Raw genomic sequence first — 9704 nt, 5'->3', positions numbered from 1 at the left:
TGCAAGAAAGTTGTGAAAAGAAAATTAACAACTTGGTTAAAGTGGTACAAAAATATTGAGGAAAATCAAACCATAAATGTTAGAATTTGCTGAATAGCAAAAGAGATACAAAACCTCAGTGTAAAGAAAATAGGCCTAATTAAAAGAGATAATCAGAGAAACTATATTTTGCTAAAAGATGCCATTGGCAAAGAATTAATACCAGACGTTGCATATGCACCAAATGACATTGGACCCAAATTCTTGAGGAAAAAATAAAATGAGTTACAGTAAGTTGACAGCAAAACTGTGATAGCGGGACCTCAGTTTGCCCCTCATACTGAGATAAATTTAACCATAGGATAAACAGAAAAGGAGTTAAGGAGATAACAAGAATTTTATAATAGACCTTTGGAGAATATTGAATAGAATAGAAGGAAGTATGCATTTTTTTCAGTTATGCATGACACTTTAACAAAAAATGCCCACAAATGTGCAGAACAACATAGATTAAAAATTAATTGAAAACTAAATAACCTACACCTAAAGAATGAGTGGATTAAAAAACATAGAGGAGAAGTAATAATTTCATGAAAGATGACAACAGTTGAGATAACATACCAGAATTTATGGAATACAGCCAAAGCAACACTTAGGTGAAAATTTATATCTCTTAATGCATACATCAATAAAAAAAAGAGCATATCAGCAAACTGGACATGCAACTAATAAAATTGAAAGTTGGTTGTTTTTTTTAAACCACCATTGAACTAATAAAGAAAACTAGGAGCTGATTTTTTGAAAAAACAAGTAAAATAGATAAGCATTGATTAATTTGGTTTTTTTGTTTTGTTTTGTTTTAAGCAATTGGGGTTAAGTAACTTGCTCAAGGGTACACTGCCAGTTATTTTGTCTGGGTGCCAAATATCTGAGGCCGAAACCAATGCCGGGGCTAGCACTCTTATTCAGTGTGCCACCTGGCCGCCCCAGTTAATTTGTTTTAAAAAAGAAGAAATGGAGGTAGCCAGGTGGCACAGTGAATAGAACACCAGCCCTGGAGTCAGGAGGACCTGAGTTCAAATGTGACCCCAGATACTTGTAACACTTACTAGCTGTTTGATTTTGGGCAAGTCACTTAACCCCAATTGCCTTGCCTTCCTCCTCCAAAAAAAAAGAAAAAGAAGAAATGGGGGTGTAGCCAAGATGGTAGAATAAAAGCTCAGGACTCTCCCTTCCAAATCCCTTTAAAAATTACTCTAAAATTCTAGAGCAGCAGAACCCATAAAAAGACAGTAAAACAAATTTCCAGCCCAAGACCCTCTGAAAGGTCAATAGGAAAGGTCTATTACACCAGGCTAAGCAGAGGCCACGCTAGTGCAGACTGGGCCCCAGCAAATCCAGAGCAGGCCCTAGGGGATTGAAACACTGGCAGCAGTGGCAGATTCTAGACTTCATAGCTCACAGACACCAAAGACAACTTAGAAGGTCAACAAGAAAGGTCTCTCAGAGCTGGGTGAGAGAGAAGCAAAGTTCAGTGCAAGCCACACTAGCACATCCCTGGCCCCAGCAAACCAGGAGCTGGCCTTGGGAGTGACTGAATCAGCAGTGGTAGCAGCAGTGGCTGCTTCCAGAGTTCTCAGCCCACAGAGGGTAAGTCAGAAGGAGATTACAGGGGTCTCTTTGCTAACACTGAGGCAGGATTCTGTTGCTTTGCCCATACTTGGATCTGGGTCATAGTCCAGGGTGGCCATCCTAGGGCGAGGAAGAGCGCTAGCATAGCAGAGTTTGTAGCAACAGTAGAGGGAGGACCCTCCCCATATATGGTTCCAGGGCAGAAAAGAATGCTTGTGGTCATTCACAGACCAGAGCATAGTCCAGGAGAGGAGTAAACACCTTTCCTTAGATCATACCACCTTGGAAGAACTGAAAACTTACAGGTCCCTAAAAGTATCTCTGAAAACAGCTGCTTTCTACAAAACCCCCGAAGCTTGGGACAGTATGTCCTCCACATGGGAAGCAGAGCCCTCTTTTAACAAAGTTAAAAAGTAAAATGATAGGCTGGGAAAATTAACAAACAAAAGAAAAAAAAACTGACTATAGAAACTCACTTTGATGACAAGAAAGATCATGCTTAGAAGAAGACAACAAAGTCAAAGCTCCTACATCCAAAATTTCTAAGAAAAATATGAATTGGTCTTAGGCCATGGAAGAACTCAAAAAGGATTTTGAAACTCAAGAGAAGTAGAGGAAAAATTGGGAAGAGAAATGAGAGTGATGCAAGAAAATAATGAAAAATGAGTCAGCAGTTTGGTAAAGGAAACACACACACACACACACAAAACCTGAAGAAAATAACACTTTAAAAAATAGACTAGACCAAATGGCACAAAGAGGTCCAAGAAACCAATGAGGTGAAAAATGCCTTAAAGACCAGAATTGGTCAAATGGAAAAGGAGGTCCAAAAGCTCACTGAAGAAAATAATTCCTTAAAAATTAGGATGGAGCAAATGGAAGCTAATGATTTAATGTGAAATCAAGAAATTATAAAACAAAACTAAAAAAAGAATGAAAATAGAAGACAATGTGAAATATCTCATTGGAAAAACAACTGACCCAGAAAATAGATCCAGGAGAGATAATTTAAAAATTATTGGGCTATCTGAAAGCCAGGATCAGAAAAGGAGCCTAGATATCACCTTTTAAGAAATTATCACTAGCTTTGTGACCCTGGGCAACTCACTTAATCCTGTTTGCAACAGCTTAATTTCCTTATCCAAAAAAAGAGCTGGAGTAGGAAATAAAAAACCATTCCAGTATCTTTGCCAAGAAAACCCCAAATGGGATCACAAAGAGTTGACAGTGCCTAAAAAACAACTGAAGAAAGAAGCGCCATTCTCTAGTTGATAAATTGTTATTGGATATGTTTTTAGAGGAAGAAATCAAGGCTATCAATAGTTATGTGAAAAAATATTCTAAATAATTAGAGAAATGCACATTAAAAACAACTTGGAAGTGTCATCTTATATCCATCCAGTTGGCTAAGATGATAGAAAAGGAAATTGACATGATGGAGGAGATGTGGGAAAATAATTCTATATGGTAATGTGCTGTTGGTAGAGCTGCGTAGTGCAGCTATTCTGGAAAGCAATTTGAAACTGCCCAAAAAGCTATTAGACCATGCATACATTTTGCTTTAGGTCTGTACCTCAAATAGACGAAAGAAAAAAAGTAAAAGGATTCATGTACAAAAAATATTTATAGCAGTTCTTTGTGGTGACAGAGAATTGGAAACTAAGGAAATGTCCATCAATTGGGGAATGCTTGAACAAGTTATGGCATATATGTGTGATGGGATACTATTGTGCTATAAGAAAGATGAAAGGAATGGCTTCATAAAACCCTAGGAAGACTCATGAATCGATTAGAAGTGAAGTGAGCAGAAGCGAGAAAAAAATTTACACAGTAACAGCAATGCAGGTGGTACAATGGATAAAGTGCCAGATCTGGAATCAGAAGATCTAAGTTCAAATTTTACCTCAGACACCAGTTTTTTGACCCTGGGCAAGTCACTTAAACTTTTTTTTTGCCTCGGTTTCCTCATCTCTAAAATGAAGATAATAATAGCATTTCCCTCCCAGAGTTGCATCACATTAAATAATTGTAAAGCACTTTGCATGGTGTCTACCACATGAAAGTACTTAATAAATGTTAGCTATCGTTATTATATTGTAAAGATAATCAACTGGGGAAGACTTAGTAATTGATCAACACAGTAACCTACCAAAGTCCCAAAGGATTGATGATGAAAAATGTTATTCACCTCTGGATAGAGAACTGATATACTACGTTGTTGCAATTTTTTCCCTCCCTCTTGTGTTTTTTTTTTCCCCCAGAACATGACTAATGTACTTTGTTTTATGTGACCTCGTGTTTCTCACACAAATATCAGGGTGGGGGGAAGTGATGGGAGGAAGGAGAGAATCTGGAACTAAAAATAAAATTATATGGGGAAAGAGGTCTGATTTTCGCGTTATTTTAGCCTAGCTGTTCATTAATATTCCAGCTCAACAGTATCGCTTTTAAAGCATTACTGATTTTAAATAAAGTCTCAGGGCATCCAGCTATACTTGGTTTATTATGTAAGAATGGGAGCGTGCAACCTCTTTGAGATATATACACCCATCATTGTACATATGCCCAGAGTCTCATCTGGTCAAATCATACAACTCTTCTCAAAGTGAGCCCCAAAACAAAATCTCACATCAGGGTATATATAGCCTTCTCCTGGCTCAGAGAATGTCACAACCTTCTTGACCCACTGCCTAATCACACAGCACCAAGTTGAGGGCATTCCTGAAAAGCAAACCTCCTGCCACAGGCTCCATGTGACCTCATTCAGCCTATTAGGAGGCAGAGTATATTTTCAAATCAAGGAAGTTTCTCAGAGTCACTTAAGCCTATAAAAGGGCCTTGGGGTAGGAAAGAACTTAAATTCCCATTCCCATAACTACATCTCTGATTCCCTCCTTTCCTCCCTCCCTCTCCTCTCATTTTTTTTTCCTTCTTACCCAGATTTTTGGTTCTCTTGGGGACCAAGTTTTGTTTTCTTTTTTCTTTTTAATTTAATTTATTTTTAGTTTTCAACATTCACTTTTGTAAGATTTTGAGTTTTAAATTTTTTCCCCTTTCTTCCCTTTCCCCCTCCCCAAGATGGCATGCAATCTGATATAAGCTATACATGTACAGTCGTATTAAACATTTCCACATTAGTCATGTTGTAAAAAGAATTAGAACCAAAGGGAAAAACCACGAGAAAGAAAAATCAGAGAGAAAAAAAAAAGAAAAAGAAATAGTACATTTCAATCTGCATTCAGATTCCATAGTTCTTTCTCTGGATTTGGAGATCATTTTTTCATCATGAGCCTTTTGGAGTTGTCTTAGATCATTGCATTGTTGAGAAGAGCTTAGTCTATCAAAGTTGGTCATCACACAGCGTTGCTGTTTTCCTGTTTGGAGAAGCCAGTGATTCTTAAATAGTCTCTCCTCAATTTGTTTCCAAGATCAGTTTTTCATATGAGATACCTTTTATTTTCTTTTTTTTCCATTCATTTTAGCTTTCTTAAATATTTCTTGCTGTTTCATGAAGTCGTCAGCTTCTTTTTGAGCCATTCCAATTTTTAAATTGGGTTACTTGGGTAAGATTTTATGCCTTTTACACTAAGCTTTTTAAATTCTCAATTCAAGCCTTTTCTCCAAAGTTCTTTCTACCCCCTCTTCCCCCCATTTCTCTCCTCTGGGACTCTAATTTCATTTATAATACCATTTTAAAAATCTTTCTTTTTACAGTCTTTGGAAATTTTTTTTTTCTAGGTGTGTTTGGTGGGAGTCTGTGGACCCATAATAGTTCTTTATTGTGGGGGTATTTTGTTTATTCATTCAGTCATCCTTACTTCCCAAATAAGGGATTTGAGAGAGCCTGGCCAAGCTCTCCTTCTGGAGGGAGTATAAGGGCCTTGTCTGGTCTTATTTTCTATTTTCCAGGGTGTTTTTGCTCCTTTCTCCAGGTGTTGAGTGCTGTGTCCTTCAAGGTCTTTGGGGCAGCCCAGATCAGGGAGTTGTAAGGGTCTGGGCTAGGGTGAAGTCTAGTCATTGTTCTGTTGAACTAAACTTTGCAAGACTCTGACTCTGGTTTTGGACCGGGCCATACAGCTATGGGATTTGCCTAGTTGGAGCTCCAGTAAACTTCCGCCCCTAGACCCCATCTACTTGCCTGAAGGTTCTTCAGCTTCAGAGCAGTAGAATCTTAGGCTTCCCTTAGAGCTCCCTGGCCTACTCATTCACCTGCAGACCTCAGTCCTGTCTAAGGGTTGTGTATACAGCCTCACTTTGGAGTTAGTGCTACACAATTAATCCTCAGTTCTGTTCCTGCTCCTTATCTATGATGCAGTTTCAGGTTAGGTGTGAGCTGGATTCCCTACAAGAATGACTAATCCTTATCTTGGAATATAACCATAGGTCAGTCTTGAGCCTAGAGTCAGATCTTTTCTTCTTCCTCTTTTTTTTTTTTTTTTTTGGTTAAAGTTAAAAACATGCTTTAATCTGACTCGAGTTAATCAGTTCTTTTTTTGGAGGTGAATACCATTTTTCATCATGGGTTTTCTGGAATTGTCTTGGATCATTGTCTCGATCAAAGTAATTAAGTCTTTCACAGTTGATAATCATTACAATATTGCTGTTACTGTGTACAACATTCTCCTGATTCTGCTCACTTAACTTTGTATCAGTTCATGTAAGACTTCCCAGGTTGTTCTTATCCTTTCTTATAGCATAATAGCAAAAAAAAATCCATCACAATTATATGCCATCTAGTGAATTCGGCTCTCATTCAGAATCAGATGGAATTTAGAGTCCTTATCCTTTCTGTTTCTCTCAAGATGCTTTCTAACAGCAACAGCTTTCTTGATCAAGTGATAAAGATCTTCAGACAGATCAGGGGCTTTAGAATTCTCAAAATTTTGTTGCCAGTTACAAAGCATACTTGTGCCACGCCATGAGAATCCCTCAGGATCACACTGATCTGGGAGGGCGTCAGGCCCTTCTTGGCCAGCTTGTAGATCTGCTCCTTCACGTCGTCAAAGGTGAGCTTCAGCCACGTGGGCACGCTGCGGCGGTATGGCAAAGCCGACTGGGACAGACCCTTTCTGGGAGCGTGCATATGACCCACGATGGCGACGAGCAGGCAGTGAAAGAGTAACACATTTAGTTTTGAGAAAATCATCATTAAGGGGGTTAAGTGACTTGCCCAAGGTCACACCTAGTAAGTTTTTGAGTGTCTGAGGCCAGATTTATGTTCTTGAAATTTTTGTTTAATACAAAACGTTAGGGTTAGTGTTTTCCCCAAATGAATCAACAATAGTCTTTGGGAACGTATGTGGTAAGAATTCCATGTAAATTAATATACTTTAAAAATATTGCCTAGTTAAAACCTTATAGGAATAGTACAAACTTTTAGCATTTGAACATTTCATCAGAGAGACAATTTTGGAAGTCCAAATGTGACTGTGAATTAATAATCACTAAATGTTGCAAACAACAAATTTGAATGAGTCTTACTGTCTCCTACAAATGAAGAAGAATGGCACTTTTTTTCTGGGTGAAGAGCATCATCTCATGAAGATTTTACAAAATGCACATTGTAGAAGTGTGGTGTGAAAATGCCCATGGTAGTTTAAGTTTAAAATATGAATGCAGAGTAAAAGCGGCCACAATGCACACAATACTCTTCTTCCCAAAATGGGGAACAATGTGGATTGAGGTAGGTGAGAAAATGAGAGAGATCTCCCTGCCTTATTCTGTTCCTACTTTTTTTTTTTTGGCATCTCATTTCTACAAAGATTAAAAAAAAAAAAAACAATGAATTTAAAATGTTTCAACAACCAATAATTCTAAAGAGAGATGCAGTATTTTGGTACTAGGATTTTGACCCAGTATTTAATGAAGATGTTTTAAACAGAACCTAAGACATTTGCAAAAAGCATCCCATTCATTTCAACCTATGCCAGTCAGAATTTGTACTCCAGTTAGAGTACAAGTTCCCTTGAGCTTATGTTTTTAAAGAACCGTAAGCCCAAAGCATCTTATTAAACAGAATATTTAAGTAATTCATGTATATCTGTAGAAACACATGAGGTTTCAGGAGTAAGTGTAGTGAACATCAGCATCTAGTTCTTTGTGTTACACTTGATCACGGAGTTGAGCCAAGTCTCTGTGATAGTTTATCCTGTTCTGTTGAAATGAACTTGTACCAGCAGAACTAATCTGACCCTGTGTAGGCTCTGTGTTGAGATCAGGGTCTGCTTCACTTGCTGTTTCTTGAAGGAAGTTGTCAGTGTTGTAGTGCTGCTTCTAATGTCTTCCATTTGTTGCGTTTGAACATCTAATGTTTCAGACTGGTCTTCAGATTTCTTCATTAAGGCATCTTTTGATTCATGCATGTTCTTCAATGTAGCAGCCACAGATGTGACTACACTTGCTCATTGTCACAGCCATTTGATTTCTAGCTGCCACAGGGCAGTCATTCTCAAAAATTAATTGCTTGGTTTTTCTGGCAGATTGCATTTTCAGCATATATTCATGCAACTTCTGTATTGCCCTTCTGAATGGCCTTTTTAATTTTGGGCTTTTCAGCTTTTTACATATTGCATTTTAGGGTATTCTTATTAAGCAAACTTGAGATTAAATAGGTGTTTTTCCATGTGTGACATGGTCCTAACACTTCTTTGGGGGTGGGGTAGTGGTAGTGGTAGGTGTCTATGGAGAACTGGAGCTGCACAGGTTGTGGGTTGCAAATAGCACAGCTCCTGCACTTGCACTTGCCCAGAGCCAGCTGTTCTGCTTTTTTCTTATTTAACTCCCTTAATTCCCCTTGAAGACATTAAAGTTCTGAAGGGAAATTTATTTCATATACATTCCTAGTGTTTTGGCAATAGTTTATAACTTTTTCAGTCAGTTCCCCAGTGGCTCTTTGCCTTTGAACATTTCCTTATTGGAATATAGTTGTGTCTTAGGCTGTGTGACCACTCAAAATGACCAGAATTTGAAAGTTTAAATATTTAATGAAAATAGCAAGTAGCAGTTTCCTACCCACTTTTTCTGCATACTTTTATTACTGTCCACGAGTTGGTACAGTGCCCAGAATACTGGGCCTGGAGTCAGAAAAACTTGAGTTCAAATTCAGCCTCAAACATTTCCTAGCTGTGTGACCCAGGGAAGCTAATCTCTGTCTACCTTAATTTCCTTAACTGTAAAATGGGGGAAATATTATTTTTTCTTTGGTTGGTAGTGTTTTTCTGAGTGCCTTGGTGGTAATAACATTTATTAGAGCACTTTAGGGTTTTTTCAGGCCCAACCTCAGAATAACCCAATTTTTTAAGTACTGACAGGTTAGTTTGTACATTATCAGCCTTATATTTATCAAAGCCTTTAGATATTAATAGTCTTTTCTTTAGCGACTAATTCGTAATATTTTTTTTCTTCTTCCCTTTTTTATGTCTAATACACCAATAAAGTTTTTTTTGGATCCTTTTTGCAGTCTAGTGACATCTATTAAACCTTTCTCAGAATGTTTTTATTTCTTTAAGGAACACTTTATAATGGAATCTATACAAGTTTTTTGTGTGTTTTAGGAGGTAAAAGGTTTTAGTGTATCCCTTTTGTATATGATGATTGCTTTTGGTTTTAAATAGATGCTTTTTATGATATTAGAAAAGGTTCTTCTATACCTATACTTTGTAGGGTTTTTATCATATTTCAGTTTTTAATATTAATTATATTATTTTCCTAATTTTTTTTTGGTTTGCGTTTTGGAGAGGGGGAAGGCAGGCCAATTGGGGTCAGGTGACTTGCCCAAGGTCACACAGCTAGTAAGTGTTAAGTGTCTGAGGCGAGATTTGAACTCAGGTCCTCCTGACTCCAGGGCCGGTACTCTATTCACTGTGCCACCTAGCCACCCCTTGTTTTCTTAATGTTGAACCATCTTGCATCACTATTATAAATCCTGCTTGATCATAATGAATAATTTCTTGGCTGAAATCACTGTAGTCTGTTTTATAGGATTTTGTTTAAAATTTTTGAGTCAGTGTTCATTAATGATATTCCATAGTTTAGTTTTCAGAATGTGTTTAAATATGTAAAATAAAATATATATGATTATAAAGCAAACCAAT

The 9704-nt window shown here is 37.5% G+C and overlaps 1 pseudogene; it reads right to left on the bottom strand.

Annotated features, from left to right (window-relative positions):
- Positions 1-7472: 7472 nt before the first annotated feature.
- LOC138165885 (charged multivesicular body protein 1B2-like) lies at positions 7473-8872 on the bottom strand (annotated as a pseudogene).
- Positions 8873-9704: the final 832 nt, after the last annotated feature.

The sequence above is a fragment of the Petaurus breviceps genome, unplaced genomic scaffold (assembly GCF_028583685.1).
Source record: "Petaurus breviceps papuanus isolate PSGF00001 unplaced genomic scaffold, PetGlider_PUasm1.0 216, whole genome shotgun sequence".
Taxonomy (NCBI): Eukaryota; Metazoa; Chordata; class Mammalia; order Diprotodontia; family Petauridae; genus Petaurus; species Petaurus breviceps.
This window is presented reverse-complemented; position numbering and strand designations above follow the sequence as displayed.